Source organism: Ambystoma mexicanum, chromosome 4q (genome assembly GCF_040938575.1).
Source record: "Ambystoma mexicanum isolate Mex_15411 chromosome 4q, UKY_AmexF1_1, whole genome shotgun sequence".
Taxonomy (NCBI): Eukaryota; Metazoa; Chordata; class Amphibia; order Caudata; family Ambystomatidae; genus Ambystoma; species Ambystoma mexicanum.
In genome coordinates this window covers 840727892-840742634 of record NC_090928.1, presented here as the reverse complement: position 1 = coordinate 840742634, position 14743 = coordinate 840727892, and the positions used below count along the sequence as shown (strand labels likewise).

Here is a 14743-nt window from a genome sequence, read left to right as displayed (position 1 = left end):
CTTTTGTTTCTTCTTTAAAGTCTTAGTTTTTCCCTTTTAGAATAAATTGACTTTTGGCAATGCTTATTCCAAGTTTCCCCAAATTGACGGTTCACATAAGGAGAATTATACAGCTTTTGCTATTGTACTTCTTGTTTAAAGTCTTTTAGATTTGGTAATGTCGTTCCTTAATTTCCCCAAATTGACATCCCATAAAAGGGGAATTGTACCACTTTTGTTCTTGTACTTTAAATCTATTTGGTCGGTATTAAAAACCTTTACTTAATTTTCCATGTGTCTGTTGGAACGCCCTGGGGTTACCACTATCAAAGGGCCAACTCACCAGTATCTCCTGGCGTCTCCGACTCGTGGCTCGTTGTTGCGGCAAAGTTTCACATTGGGTATGACATCTATAGCTTTTCAAACCCTTTTCCAGTTCCTCCGCCGACTTTGTGGTTTGTCGCCGATACGGTTTCTGCCTTCTGGTTTGACAGCATTGTGGACTACCTTTCTGTGGTTTCTGGTTCCTTTGCTGCACTTCTCTAGAGCCAGTCAGTCCCAGTCTCCGTTGGGTCTCCTGCCACTCCAGTACGTTGGATTTACAAGTGACAGCCGGGAGCACCTCTCTCCTTCAGCCTTGTTCACTCCTGTATGTCTGCCTTCTTCTGCGGCTCCGCTTCCTGCTCTGCATACTCTGCAGCCGGAGCCGTCTTTTCCTTCACTGAATGAATAGAGAGAGGAGTCCATTTACATTCTGTGTTGCAGATGTCTGGTTTTGGTAGTGTGACACAATGTCTGAGCCAGCCCTTACTGAAACTGGAATGTATGCGGTGTGTTGCCTGAAAGGCTGGGGAGTTGCCGCCGATCCACATCCTGTGTTTTGGGTGTCTGATTTTGGGTAAATGGCCTGAATGGGTACATGTGTGTATAACAAGGGACCCCTCACTCACCTCCTTGTCCGAAGCTGAAAGTCCAAACTGAAGCAAGAAGCTGAAGTCTCAAGGAGATTGTATCCTGGAATCCAGTTGGTGGAAGACGTTCTGCTGCTGCAACTCTTCAAGAAATCCAAAGGCTGCTTCGCTGATTGAAGGACTGATCCAGAGCGAACCTGGATAGGCGAACTCTTCCTGTAGCTACTCGGGGATATCGTGCAACTGCTGCTCTTCACCCAAAATGTCCTGGAAACCAGTCCTGTGTGCCTGCCATCCGGAGACGGGATCTTCATGGGTCCAGAAGTAGTAGTGCCTGGACATCTCAAAGCCAAAAAGTCCATCTGCGTCACCCATTGTCTGTGGATGTGTTTGTGACAGCTGCAAGCCATGTTGCTGTGTATCGCACCAAGCGGGGGTACCCTAGCATAGTGCTGCCTGACACCCGGAGCTACCAAAGTTCCAAGTAACATATGAAATCTTCAAGTGGCACTGCAGCCACAACATCTGTCCACTTTTCAGCGCCAGAGAAGATCCACGGTTACCCCCTGCAGAGGAGTGCCAGCCGGTGGGTTTCCCACCACCAAGCCACAAAGAAAATGTCCTCACGGTCCAGACTTGGTGAGGGTCTATAGTGCAGCCCAGTGCTCGATTCTAAGTTGCCAGAAACCACCCTGTCATCGGTGCTGTGGCTGCAGCACCGAAGAACTTAAAAACGGCCAACCGCAAAATACCAAAACCCGACACCTGCTACTGCCACTGCACCCGTCGCCACCGAAAGTCATCAACGACCACCAAATGATTTATCTTCTTCATCCAAGCCTTGTCGAGGTCCAGAGCAAGTTTAATCTGCGTGGGACGTACGCAGCCGGCGAAACAACCCATCAACGGAGACCACTGCAATAGACATGCATTGCTGCTTTTCCAACACTGCTTAATTCCCTGCTCCTTCTCTACACCTTGAATTCTGACTGCTGTCACCACACTAGAACAGGTTTCTGTGAGAAACCAAAGGGGGTCTCGCTTGCTAGTCCCCGGGGATCTCTTTCTCAGATGGCCAGGGCACGGCCATCGCCTTTTGATCCAGACCCTGGGGGTGGATCCGTGCGGGCGGTTCACCTGGGTGGGAGATCTTCAAGGAGTGGGGGGTGAGGCAACCGATGGTGAGACGCAGTATTCACCCCTTTCCCGTGCCCATACCCCATCCTATTTTTTTAGGATTCTCCAATGTCCCAACCCCCCTCCACCCCACTTCTCCATAAACACTGGACTGAGGAACAGGGTGACTGAGAGTAAACAGGCTAACTCTTACATACCTTACATTGGGCATGTCCCCTTAATCAGGTCAGGCAAAGTCAGGCACTTGACCTTAATCACATACATCTGATACCCATAAGCTCCCCCCACATGGATAAAATGCAGAACATAGAGACATACTCTGAACGAGGTGAAAAACTAGAAGGAGCAGATCTTTTTGGGCAAAGGCAAACCCACTGGAGCAAGACGGCCGATTGAGGGACCAGAGCGAGGGATAGGAAAACCCTTAAGTTCCATGCTGAAGGTTGTTTCCTCCGGTAAACAGTGGAAGCGCGGAGAAAGCCAAATCCCGGACAAGAAACCTGCATTGTGTTTCAAGAATGCCAGCAACCCTCGCGGGTGAACGACAGATTTGGGGCGAGGCCAAGCCTGTGGTATCTCGTGAATCAGCTAGCACAAGAAATGAAAGACTGGTTTGTGTCAAGAAAAGATTGAAGCTGCATACAGTGTATCCCACAATTGAAGGTTGCGCACATGCTGATGAAACCCGAAAGAAAGCAAAACAGTAATGAACTTGTAAGTTACAGATAACTGTGAAGCTAGTGATACAGAGTAGCGGAGTGGTCCGGCAAAAGGAAATAGCCCACTCGAAAGTCTCTGCAACGAAAAACTGCTCTTTTGAGCGCAAAAGAATGTACAATAGATAAGAGTTCAAATTTAACAGGAAGCAGTGAGTTCAAATGACATTCTGACCAGGTTGTGATGTTGAGTAAATGGAACAGTTACCAGGGACAATACATGAGTGGACTTACATAAATTAAGGACAATCAACTTTAGACTGAAGAGGGGCATCTAAACTTAGCCCTTGTTTCACCCATCCCACTCTCAGCCCGTCGACAGAGAAACGAGAGATGTACACCGCTCCTGGCCCCCACACAACTTTCATCGTTGATGTATCGCAGGTGTGAGAAACGCTATACACTCAGCCAGTCAGACCATACCCTGACAACGTCACAGAAGAGATGAGCCTGCAATCGATAGAGCAAGTCGACTGACCGCAGCCACAGAGAGCCAATGACATCACGACTGACATCATGCCATAGATATGTTAAACATGTAGCACATAAGCATCCCTGCACGAAGTAACGCAGTCATTTTAGTTTATTGCTGATAGACACGAAGGATATGCTTATGACTCACAGGTATTACCCAAATTGGTCGTTTACAATTGTTCGAATGAACAATTGACCGAATTTAAAGGGTCACAATTGACCTTTTCACAATTGACCGAATGTATGTGTGTATATATATATATATATATGGGTTTTGGGGGGTTTGGCGTTGGGTGGGGGGTTGTGGGGGGTTTCCCCCCACATATATGGTACAATTGACCTTCACAATTCGGTCAATTGTGAACAGGTCAATTGTCATTCGAGCAGTTGTAAAACGATCAATTCGTATACAACCGACTCACATAGCTAGAGAACTCACACACGCATACCTTTTGCTGAGCAGAAAACCGCAAGACGCATAAGAAAGCATAAGAACGGCTTGCTGACGCTTAACACAACTAACGGGACGGCCATGCAAATAAATATTGATGCCACAGGTACATTGGCGTGAATGGGAGAAGCTTTGAGAACTCAAGACACAGAGAAGGCTGACAGGCGATACAGTTGAAGCTGGCAGACACGCTTCCAGTGTGGCTACTGTGCACAGATAGCCAAGGACGCAGGGGGGAAGGAACCCTTCCAGATAACAGAAAAGACAGAGCACCTGCAGGGATCTCAAGCCGAAAATTCTCATAATTACAGGCAAGAGATCCATTTTGTGGTCCCTACACACGTGACCTGAATCTGCCAGACGGTAGGGTTCTACGTTATTTCGCCTAACAAAATTTCATCGTGGGACTTTTCATCGCCGACCCTTTCATCGCCAACATTTTTATTTTATTTTTTTATTTTTATTTATGGGGGGGCTGCGCCCACCCAAACCCCCACCCCTTACTTAAATAATCATTCCCCAAGCCGCACAAACACCCCCCCCCTAAAAAAAGTTTTTTTAAAACAAATGTTGCCGATGAAAGGCTCGGCGATGAAAAGTCCCACGATGAAAAAGTGGTCGACGAAATGCGTGTATACCACAGTGTCTATTCATTCGAGCCAGATAGAAACAGCTGTTCCCATCGGACTAAAGGCAGGTGAAGGGGATTGGAGAAGGTAACTTATTGGGAACATGCAGCCCCTTCAAGGTCGCTCCGATTACCATGAGTTGCACTTGGCCTGGTACCTGTGCATGGCTCCAATGCTGGGAAGACCATTTCTGCCCAATCCCTGTTCACCGTCCACGATAAGTTCACACTATGTTGGATTGATTGATAAGTCATTTATAATGTGCCTATACACAAGTGCTTCAAGGCTCAACTAGATAGGAGAGTGGGGACAAGGGAAGACAAGACAAACTATCTTACTAGGCCTGGTATCATTTATATTGTGCAAATGCACAGACAAGAAGTGCAAGGGAGAGGAAGGGGGGAAATGCACACAGAGCAGCAGGGCCCTGAGTTAAGTGCAAGGTGGGCAGGGCCTCCCTAGGGAATCACACCCAGGTAGTGCAGGGAAGACCAGGCGGCATTGGCCAATCACCTTTCACTAACCTGTAACTTTGCATTTGATACTTTTGGGGGTGGTCTCAGGAGGAGCCACCAGATATGGTTTACCCAATGAATGCACTAATTATTTCTAGAAAATATATGTAGTTCATCTCACTAACCAATCCCTTCCCATGTTAGGTTTTAGGGATGTAACCACGTTTTGTGATGTCATACACTAACAAAACTGGCTTACAACTGCTTAGACACTAGCGTGTGAAAAATGTTGCGTTGTTCATCCTGCAATCCCTATCATTTGAAGGTGTAATAGAGACATTTGAACTTTATCCTATAGCTGGAACTTCTGTTCTTGGTGCAGGGGCTTTTAATTTGGCTTTGAACAAATCAGTATGTACTGTTTGTCGGTTGTCTGGAGGAGGAGAATTGCAAGAAGAGAGAAATAGCGGAAGCCCAGGGAGGTGGAGCTGCCACAAGGGTAGTCGAGGAGGTAGAGCTGAGATTAGGTGAAGTCTTGTAGAGTTGGGTAGAGAGGGATAGGTATGGTGGTGCCTTACCATGGATAGATTTGTGAACCAAGAGAATTAATTTTAATCTGGTTGTGTTTTGCTTTGTCAACCATACAGCCCGGTGATGGTAAGAGGAAGTAGGTGTGAAGTGAAGGAGTTCAAAGAGAGTCCAGGTAGCGAAGTATGAGATCTTGTCCGCAGGACAGAAAGCAAATTTGGGGAGACCACAAAGGATACTGGCACAGTAGTCCAGTTCAAAGACAACAAGAGTAGTTAAGAGATGCTTAGCTGTGTTGAAAGGAAGGAGGTGCCTGATTTTCTAATATTTAGGAGTTTGGGGTGAGCCGCTCTTGTAGCTTTCCCTTCTTACCCCCAGGGCGATTCCTAGAAAGGTCAGGAGTATGTGCCCTATGCCTATTCTCTGTGCAATTAGGAGCAGATGGGCTTGTCTTTACTGCTCCCATGGCATCAGTCCTCTCAATATGGTGCTAGATTGTCAAACTGAATGCCCAGTTCCCTGGCGACCGCTCGCCTAGACAACTGTCCATTAAGCCCTGTCTATACGGGACAGCTCTAGCCCTGATAGATTTGCACATTTCAATTGGCCAATAGGTAGTTAAAATACCAGAAATGGTGCCTGACCAACATGTCAGTCTGCGAACAGATCCTTGGAGCTCTGACACCTGCCAGCCCTTTAGTCTCCAACCCTGAAACATTCAATGTAACCCTAGCCATATGCACCAAATCACTAAGCACTGGTGAGCTTGAGGCCAGTAGCAGAACTGGGAGCGGTGCAGGGGGCTCTAAAATAAATGGGTCAGCAGGAGCCTCCCTACACCCAGTGTGCCTCCGTGTACCAGATGGTGGCACCTGAGGCAAAGAATGCTATGGAACCATCGGTGGGTTGTACTGCAGGCCGGGGTTCTGCAAAAGAGGAGTCTACGCACCTGCATTCTCTTCAGGCTCATCCTCAATACATACCAGAATCTGGTTGCCTGAAGGACTTGCCGATCAGGCTAAAGAGCTGAGCCGCCTTTCTTCTGGTGACATTCCTGGAGGTTTGGAACCCTGCGCAAGATAGGGTCGGTTCCGCTGTGGAGAATGTGTGGCACATGGGCTCCCTGTCACTTGCAGGGTGGTGGCTGGTGGCTAATGCTTTCTACGAGCTGCTGCATACTGAAGTGGAGGCTGGTTAGCAGCCCCCTTGACCTGCTGTATTCCTACTGATACCGGTGGCATTTTGCTCTGTTGGGTGTCCTGACCCATGTTTGGACTATTATGCTGCAACATTTGGTGCTGTGGGGTTAGGAAATCCAAGAGGGCGGAAAAGCCCACATTTGCGCCATAATCCTAGAGAACCGTGCAGTTTTGCGCACAGCAAAGTGGTCCCCTGACCTGCCACTCACCAGTGCAAGCATGATGGGCCAGGAGGGCCATGAGTGAAATGTGTGCCAAAGGAAAAACAGCAGAGTCGGTTGGCTAAAAAAGCGCTTTAAAATCACCTTTGTTTCCCTGAATGCTCAAAATGCCTATTTTAAACATCACAAGATATTCAAAAATCTCAATGAACACCAGCAGACATTTGGCAGAATGTATTCTTGTGTGCATACAAAATCTGGAAAGATGAAGAGCCCAAAACAATGTTTATAACAAAACTGGCTGAGCTGTGGATGTCAGTAGCTTAACTGAAATTGGATTTAAAACCACTTAAATCGAAATGTTTAAATTAAATGAGTGACCTACTTTTGAGTGTCACATAGTTTGCAACTATTAAATGTCATAGTTTTGAACTTAGAATCAGCATTCTAGCTGCATGTGTAAAAATTGTGAGTTTGATTTGAATTAAGAAAAACTGGGAACAAAAGTGACATTTAGCTGAAGCCTGGCTTAATGAAACTGGATTCTGCCTGACAACTACCCCCGACAGGAGAGGGAATTCAGCAGCTGTGTTCCCAGATCTGGCTGCATCCTGCTGCCCCTGCCAAAATGAGATGACACCTCTCTGATTGAATTTGGGGAGTGGCACCTGGAGACTACAGGAAACTAAACAAAGCACTGTCCCTGGCTCAGGCAAATGTTATATTGGGGGGGTCGTAAAATGGCTTCCTCTTGGGAGAAACTGAGAGGGGCAGTGCCTGTGAGAGCAAGCTGAGCTTGGGGTAAGTGGATAAACCAGAAATTCCACCATGTGCTTTGGAAAACCACACCCCTTTGGGGCCAGAGCATGATTTTAAAAAGATGGATAATTCATAGTGCGGACTTGTAAAAATTATATAAATAACATCATCATTCTTGTGATTTTTCTGTGCACATTTTAAGAGGTGTTAGGACCCTGTGGTATGTTCTTGGGGATAGTAGCGGAAAAAAGGTTGTTACTCCAAATGTATGCATGTTAAAAATCTGACACTTTATCATCTGAAACCCATATCCCTGGTGCACATTTGTGTAAAATCTGGAAAGGTTTAGAGGTCGTTATCTGGATGAAAAGGGGAGAATTCTGTCATAAGTGGACACAACATCGTACAAAAACAGGGATCGATGGTTTGGTGCTACAGAAAATATGTTTACTTGACCTATAATATTAGAAAAATAGTACATAGATTTATATGTATTTGGGTCAGAAATAGATTTGTGTGCAATTTGACAAGGGGAGGTTCCTCTGACCATAAAACCTACAGCATCACTCTGACACTCCATTTCTTTCCCCCAATCAAGGGGCTACCCCCTTTGGCTTGGCCAATGATAAGTGAGAGGGGCAGGCTTAGCTAGGCCCAGGCACACACCCATTTTCAAAACACATAAAAGGAACATTGAAACCCAGGTAGAGACATTCACTTTCCACTTTCTTGCGGGACGCTTTGTCGGGAGACTCCAGACTTCAAATCCAGAACTCCAGGGATCCAGAACTTTACTTCAGAACTTGTAGCAGAGAGGCTAACCCACAAGCGGAGTTCTCTTCAGCAGGCCTCAAAAATCATTTGCAAACAATTCAACCGCCGGGCTGTGCAGTTTGCTGCTTGCTAAGAATCCACTTGATCCAGACCCACAGAACCAGAGACCGCTGTATCCGGAACCGCTAGCAGAACCGATAACAGAACCGGAGACCCAGAGACTAGATCGCTGTGAAGAACCGCTAGCAGAAGTCCAGCCAATCCTGACCCGATCCGTGACGAAGTCGCATTCCTGTCCAAAATCTAGTGCGAGTACCCAGCTAGCACTGTGCCAAAACCAATCTCTTAGTTTAAAATAATCTAATCCAAACTATTTTAACCTATTAGAACTGCCTCCTAGAATCGTGTCATTCTGTCATCTTTAAAACTGAAAACTGTCATCTGTCATTCTGAGCTTTAAAATTTCAAATCCGAAAAACTACCTTTACTAAATCGGCTGTATCTCCGGAACCGTTTGTGCTAGGAACGAGATTTAACTTTCATCTTAAAGCTAAGATTCTTTCCAACGAGCCTTGAACCGACTTCCTACTCCTTATAGTGCCTCCGTTATTGCGCTCGACGCACGCGACTAAATTTGCTGCAATTTGACATTTTGCTTAATTTCAGCCACGCGTAAAAATATTTGTCCTTGCTTTCCTTGCTGAAATTCGTGTGCAACATGGCAATCATTCATAGAGCATTGCTAAAGTGATCCTGAATTAATTTAAGTATCTCTCACTCACCCTGAACCTCCTATAGGGAATTAAAAGCAATTTGAGTATATTTTTCACTTCATTGCCACCACATTTAAAAGGATTTTGCCTGTGTTTAAAACTCCTACCTGTTTTCCTCTAAGCTTGCTAGGGGGGGGAAACTGAATTATATTTGATTGCATTCCTGAGAACTGTGTGCTTTCCTCCCATCTCTTTACCTTGCATAGGGGGGGGGGGTGAATTGTCAAAGAAAAGTGATTAAATTGTCTTTTGTTGAAGTCACATCAAGTTTATTTTCTGTACTGCATTTTCATTCATCATTGCATTGTCCTTGAAGCCATAAAAGCATTCTCACCTACTTTATCCTCTCTATATCACTTCTAAGCCATCAAAAAGAGTGTACCACTGTAACATTATCCATTGTTGATCACTATCATCTTCACAAGTGTGCTATCAAACATTAATTTATTATAAAAGTGATATATATATATATATATAAATATATATATAATTATATATATATATATATATATATATATATAGTTTAATTTTTAAATAAACCTTTTAATTTGCAAAACAAACCTACTTCTTGGCTCAGTGGGGTCAGGGGGATTCTAAGAGGAGTGTTATATAAGGGTTGTCATCCAGAGTAAACGAACTGGACATAAAAATATATCAATAAGGGTTTCCCTCAGCATCCCAGACTAGGCATTGACTTAGCTGTAGTGTTGAATTGAATCCGCTTACAGCTCCTTCTTCACTAAAATGATGTCCAGGAGCAGAGATTGCAACCGCAGAGAGATGCCGCAACTGACTCTTGGGGAGATGTTCTCAGCAAGGTTCTGAGATTGCCAGCGATCACAACCTGGAAGCTCCTGCTGTCTGGAGCTTAGCTCTGTTATGCGGGAGGTGAGAGGTGCTGCGATTGTGCAGAAAATCACCAACTCGCCTTAGCCCATGTTGGGTCCATTTCTTTGGAAGACAACCGCACTTCATGCCTGAAGAAAAATAATAGTGGGTGAATGAGAAGTATGTAGGGACTGTGGGTTAAACGAACAGCAAGTTTCCAATTCAAGCAGCAGAGCTATCAATCTACGGTGCTTCTCCATTGACCATGGGCAGCCCGTAGTGTTGTGACATGTTAGTCACTCACAAGAAAAATCTTTGAGGAGTTCCTGAGTGCTTTAAAAGATGTCCATAAATCCATTCAGAGACATGAGATTCAGCTCCTCAAGGCAGATCTCTGTGCATCAATAACAGAAAAGAAAAAGTAAATTGAACATCTCGACAACAGGATTAAAATGCTTGAAAATTGTCACTCGGAGGTGCAAGCAAAACTTATTTGCACTGTTTCAACAGTGGAAACCTTAGAGATGACATTGGATTACCTGCAGCACAAATGCAAATATTTAGAAAATCGTTGATGTCACGAGAATATATAGATCAAATATTTAAAAGAGGGCAAGACATTAGAGGATGTGATTACCCTAGTAAGGAAATGATGATGACTGCAGCACAGAGAAAAAAACGGTCTCTTTTTATTTGGACACCGATGTTCAATTATATAATGGTATTGCTTTGTTTACCCTCGCACGTAGGCGCAATCTGAAATAAATCACAAACAAACTAATACAATGAGGCCTACGATATAGATACCTTTTGCCATTTCGGTTTCAGTCCAGGCTGGAAACAAGGAAATCATTGTGCATTGAATTGATGAGGGATTGAAGACTCTTCAAGGATCTGAAAAAAGAACTGCGGGGGAGAGGCCAGGGAGGATCCTCAAGCAGCTGAAGGACAACTGTGAATAATAGTTCTGACCAGGGTTTGAACAGTGGCGGTTTCTGACAGCTCGAAGGACTGGGAGCGACCATTAGTAGGGCACTCACACATGTCAGGACTTGCCTCTAGAACTATTCTAGTTTTCATGTGTAACTTCCGTATAGGACTTATCAAAAACTCAATGTAAACCTGATGGGCTGTGGCAAAATTATACACTGGGAAGCTAAAGAAGTGCTTTGTTTGATCCCAGTGAGCTTACACTACAGAGTAGTTTAGAGTGAGTGGAGTTCAGGGTTTAAATGCTCCAAGATAATAGGGGTCATTATTCTGTCATGGTCTTTATCAATGTGGCATGTCTCGAGGGGGAATGGACTTAGATATTCGAAACAATCAATTCCTGAAATACTTGTTCCCTCAGAGTCTAGAATGGTCCGATGTAATGTTGTAAAGGTTTCAAGATGTAACAATTAGAAAGGTTGGGGAGCTGGTTCTGTGGCGAGAGATGGTGGTCACTGTCTGTCTGTCGTTCAAGCAAGCCACCAGAACTAGTTAGGTGAATAATAATCAGAGGGGGTGGGGTGGGGGGTAATGCCGGAGAAACCTCATTATTCTGTGTTTAGCCTTCAGGACGGGCTTTGTTGACATCTGGTATTGTCGAAACTCTAACAGTTCGTTGCACATGCCATCTGTGATTAAGATTGCTATAGGGACTAAACCTCTAACTTCCTATCATTTAAAATGTAGTTGCTAAATTTAGGAGGGCTCAACTCCGCAGTTAAGAACACTACACTTTTCTCTGAGATGGAAGCAGTCACCTGATATTGTACTTTCACGGGAAAAGCCTTTAACATCAGCAAATCAATTCAGGCTAAAGCCTTTGGGACTCCCAATACCAGATCCAGGTACACGTTGATCCTGAAAAGGTGGAGGTTGCAGTTCCGATTCACAAGAAACTTGGGTCCACGCGGGTAGACTCCATGAAAGATAAAGTAGGGACATTATACATAGTGATGAGCAGAATTGTGACTCACTCACTGTAGCCTCAGCATACGCCCCAAACGGAGCCAAGATCAATTTCTTAAAACTTTCTTTGCGTAACTAGAAGACCAAAGGCAAGGTCGTATATACGCAACTGATCCCAATCTAGTAATGGAACAGGAAAAAGATAGGTCGACCAAATATCTTTATTGCTAGGCAAGAATGATGACCCGCAAACATAAGCATTTTATGCAAAAGGTGAGATGGTGGATGCCTGGACCTTTAGAGATACACGTTTATTCACATGCCCATGGATTAAATTAACTATAACTCACCTACTCCTTTCACCCACATTTGTACATCATTACACAAATGACCGTGGGAGTTACAGCATTATCTGATTGTGCCCCACTGGTGGTTTTGCTAGACTATGGCAGGAAAAGGAGACTACAGGCATTGTGGCTCCTGGAGGAGTATTTTGTTTTTAAAAAGTATTCTTTCCTCTATGGGAGGAAGGAATCCATTAGAAGAACAAATTACTTAATACTCTGTGAAGTTCTTTCTAATGAATGAATGAATGATTCGTCATCGGCCTCCCAACTTGGCCACCTTTGCGGATAGCGTGTTCACCTCATCAGTTCTGTGGTCCCGCAGCTGCTGAGGGCTAGGAAATGGGTGAATATTAGGTCATGGGGTGCAGCGACTATATATATATGTGTGTGTGTGTGTATATATATATATATATATATATATATATATATATATATATATATATATATATATATATATATATATATATATATATATATATATATATATATATATATATTGGCCCCAGCGTCCCGTCCGATATCTGGGCGTGCCACAGCACTGGGTATAGCTGATGCAGAGCAGCGCTTGCCCCCCGCCCCCTGGTGGCTGAATTTATTTTCCATCGACAGCTGAAACTGGAGACAAGAATATCTTAAATTAGTAATCTGTGTGAGGAAGGACTAATCCATCACAAAGTACATTATTACTGTATTTTAGGTAATTTATTCTGTTCTCTTCTACCGTAAATGGTATGCGGGTAATAAATGCTATGTTGTAAAGAAGGTTCCCTTGAAACATCTCATGCATTCCTGCAACCGCTACTCGAGTACGGTGATGATTTGATCCCAAAGCTCGTTCACTCTCAGTAAATACCCAAAACAAGAATAAAAAATAAATAAAATGAGATTTAAATTTTTCAATTCATGGAAAAATGTAATGTCTGTATATTGTTGCAGTGTAGTTGTGACATCACTACTCCACTGCAGTCAGTGGTTGAAGTGAGCGGGCGCGGTGGGGAGCGGTGCTCCTCTACTTTTTAATATTACCTTTTATAGCTCCTATACTTTTATTTTAAAAAATAAACCGTTCTGGAATGGTTTTGTTTTAAAATATAAGTGTAGGAAGAAGTTGAAACTTGCACTTTCAGTGCACTGCACTGAACATTCCCTTAAACGGCTGGTGCAAGTGTTTGGGGGGTGTATTGTGTGTGGGAGGAGCGTGGTTATGGGGTTTGTGGGGAGTGGGTGCAGGCCAGCAGGGAACATAGTTCCACTACTTCTTCTCGTACACTTCGACCCCTGATGCAGGAGGAAAATGCAATCGCTGCCCAGATGTGATAAGTTATTGCCGTTGGATTCTGACATCACACTACCCACCCTACTGGCAGACAAAACACATAGGCAGCTGCCCGCTCCGGTGAATTAATTCTGAGGCTCAGTTGAAGAGTGCTGTCTGCGTATAGAAGCTCTGTTAAGGTCAGAGATGGAAGTACAATATAAATCATTGGCTCACCATAACACTAGTTCGTTTGCTTTTTAAAGAGCGTACCTTTAGTTCAAAGGTTCAAGAAAGGCGTCCTGGGCGCTTTTTCTTTCGCCTGAGCCAAGACATTCAAGCACTGCCAGTTTGCCAAGTCATGGCCAGGCATAGACACACACCAGCATCAATACTTGGCTCTGCAGCCTGAGCAACTTAACGACGTGCAAACACATTTCTTTTATCAGTGGCAGAGCCTTTCATATGCATGATGGGACATTTCCAACTGAAAGAACTCGCAAGCACCAGTTACCTTACACATCTATGCTAGTTAAAGTGAGCAACAGAAAGCACCCTTGCAATGGGACAGATTTAATGAGTAGGAAGAAAATAGTGAACACTTGTGCTCATCTGTTAGTTGACTCCAAATCCCTCACCTAGAATGTCACTATTGGTGCACTGGCCCTCCCTCAGTCGTATGTTACTTGATTTGAAAGGCGAATATATAGTCTCATCAGCCAGTCAGTCCGCTAGACTAGAACCCTTGGTACCCTGCGACAGAGCCAACATAAATGTTTTCACCTCGGTTACAGACTTGGCTTGGACCATGCAGGAGAAAGAGTGAAACCTTTGCCATGTCCTGTTTTGGTCAATTACTGTTAATTACAAATTAAAGTATTAATTAAGAGAAAAGATATAGTAATTTAAAATGAACATTCAGCTGTCATAGATTAATTTCTTGTACTATGCATGTAGGAAAATTAATTTGCACCTACTGAAAATGCATAATACCGTACAAAGCTCTCGTTTTATTGCTAATCCAAATGTGTAAACTATACGTTTAACTTTGTTGTAATTATGTGCTTCAGATAACACTAAAACACCCGTTCTAAAGAGGTGCGTATCAAATAGTATCTTGCCTAATTTGCATGCACATTTTGTATCAAAGATTTCTATTAATGAATATATTTTTTGGATATTTCTGTCGGGGATAAATCTAGTGCCAATGCTAGTTTGGCCACAATACATTTTCCATTGAACATTACAAACTAAAGGTCAAGTCAGCGCCATCCCACTCCCTCCCTCTTGGAGGCAGCCAAAGGACCACTAGTTCCGTGTTTCCACTTACACCACTGGTTAAGGCAGAGGAAAATGGGCTTGGTGAAAAAAAACAGGCAACATGGCTAGAAAAGGGACGATAAATGAAGAAAAATGATAAGTACAGAAAGAGACGAAGGCCATGCAAAATGCAGGTAAAGTGAATAGTGAA

The 14743-nt window shown here is 44.0% G+C and overlaps 1 protein-coding gene across 2 annotated transcripts in view; it reads left to right on the top strand.

The window, feature by feature from the left end:
* Positions 1 to 14743, top strand: part of PPP1R21 (protein phosphatase 1 regulatory subunit 21) — a 1307116-nt gene that overhangs the window by 1186437 nt on the left and 105936 nt on the right. The window lies entirely within an intron of this gene.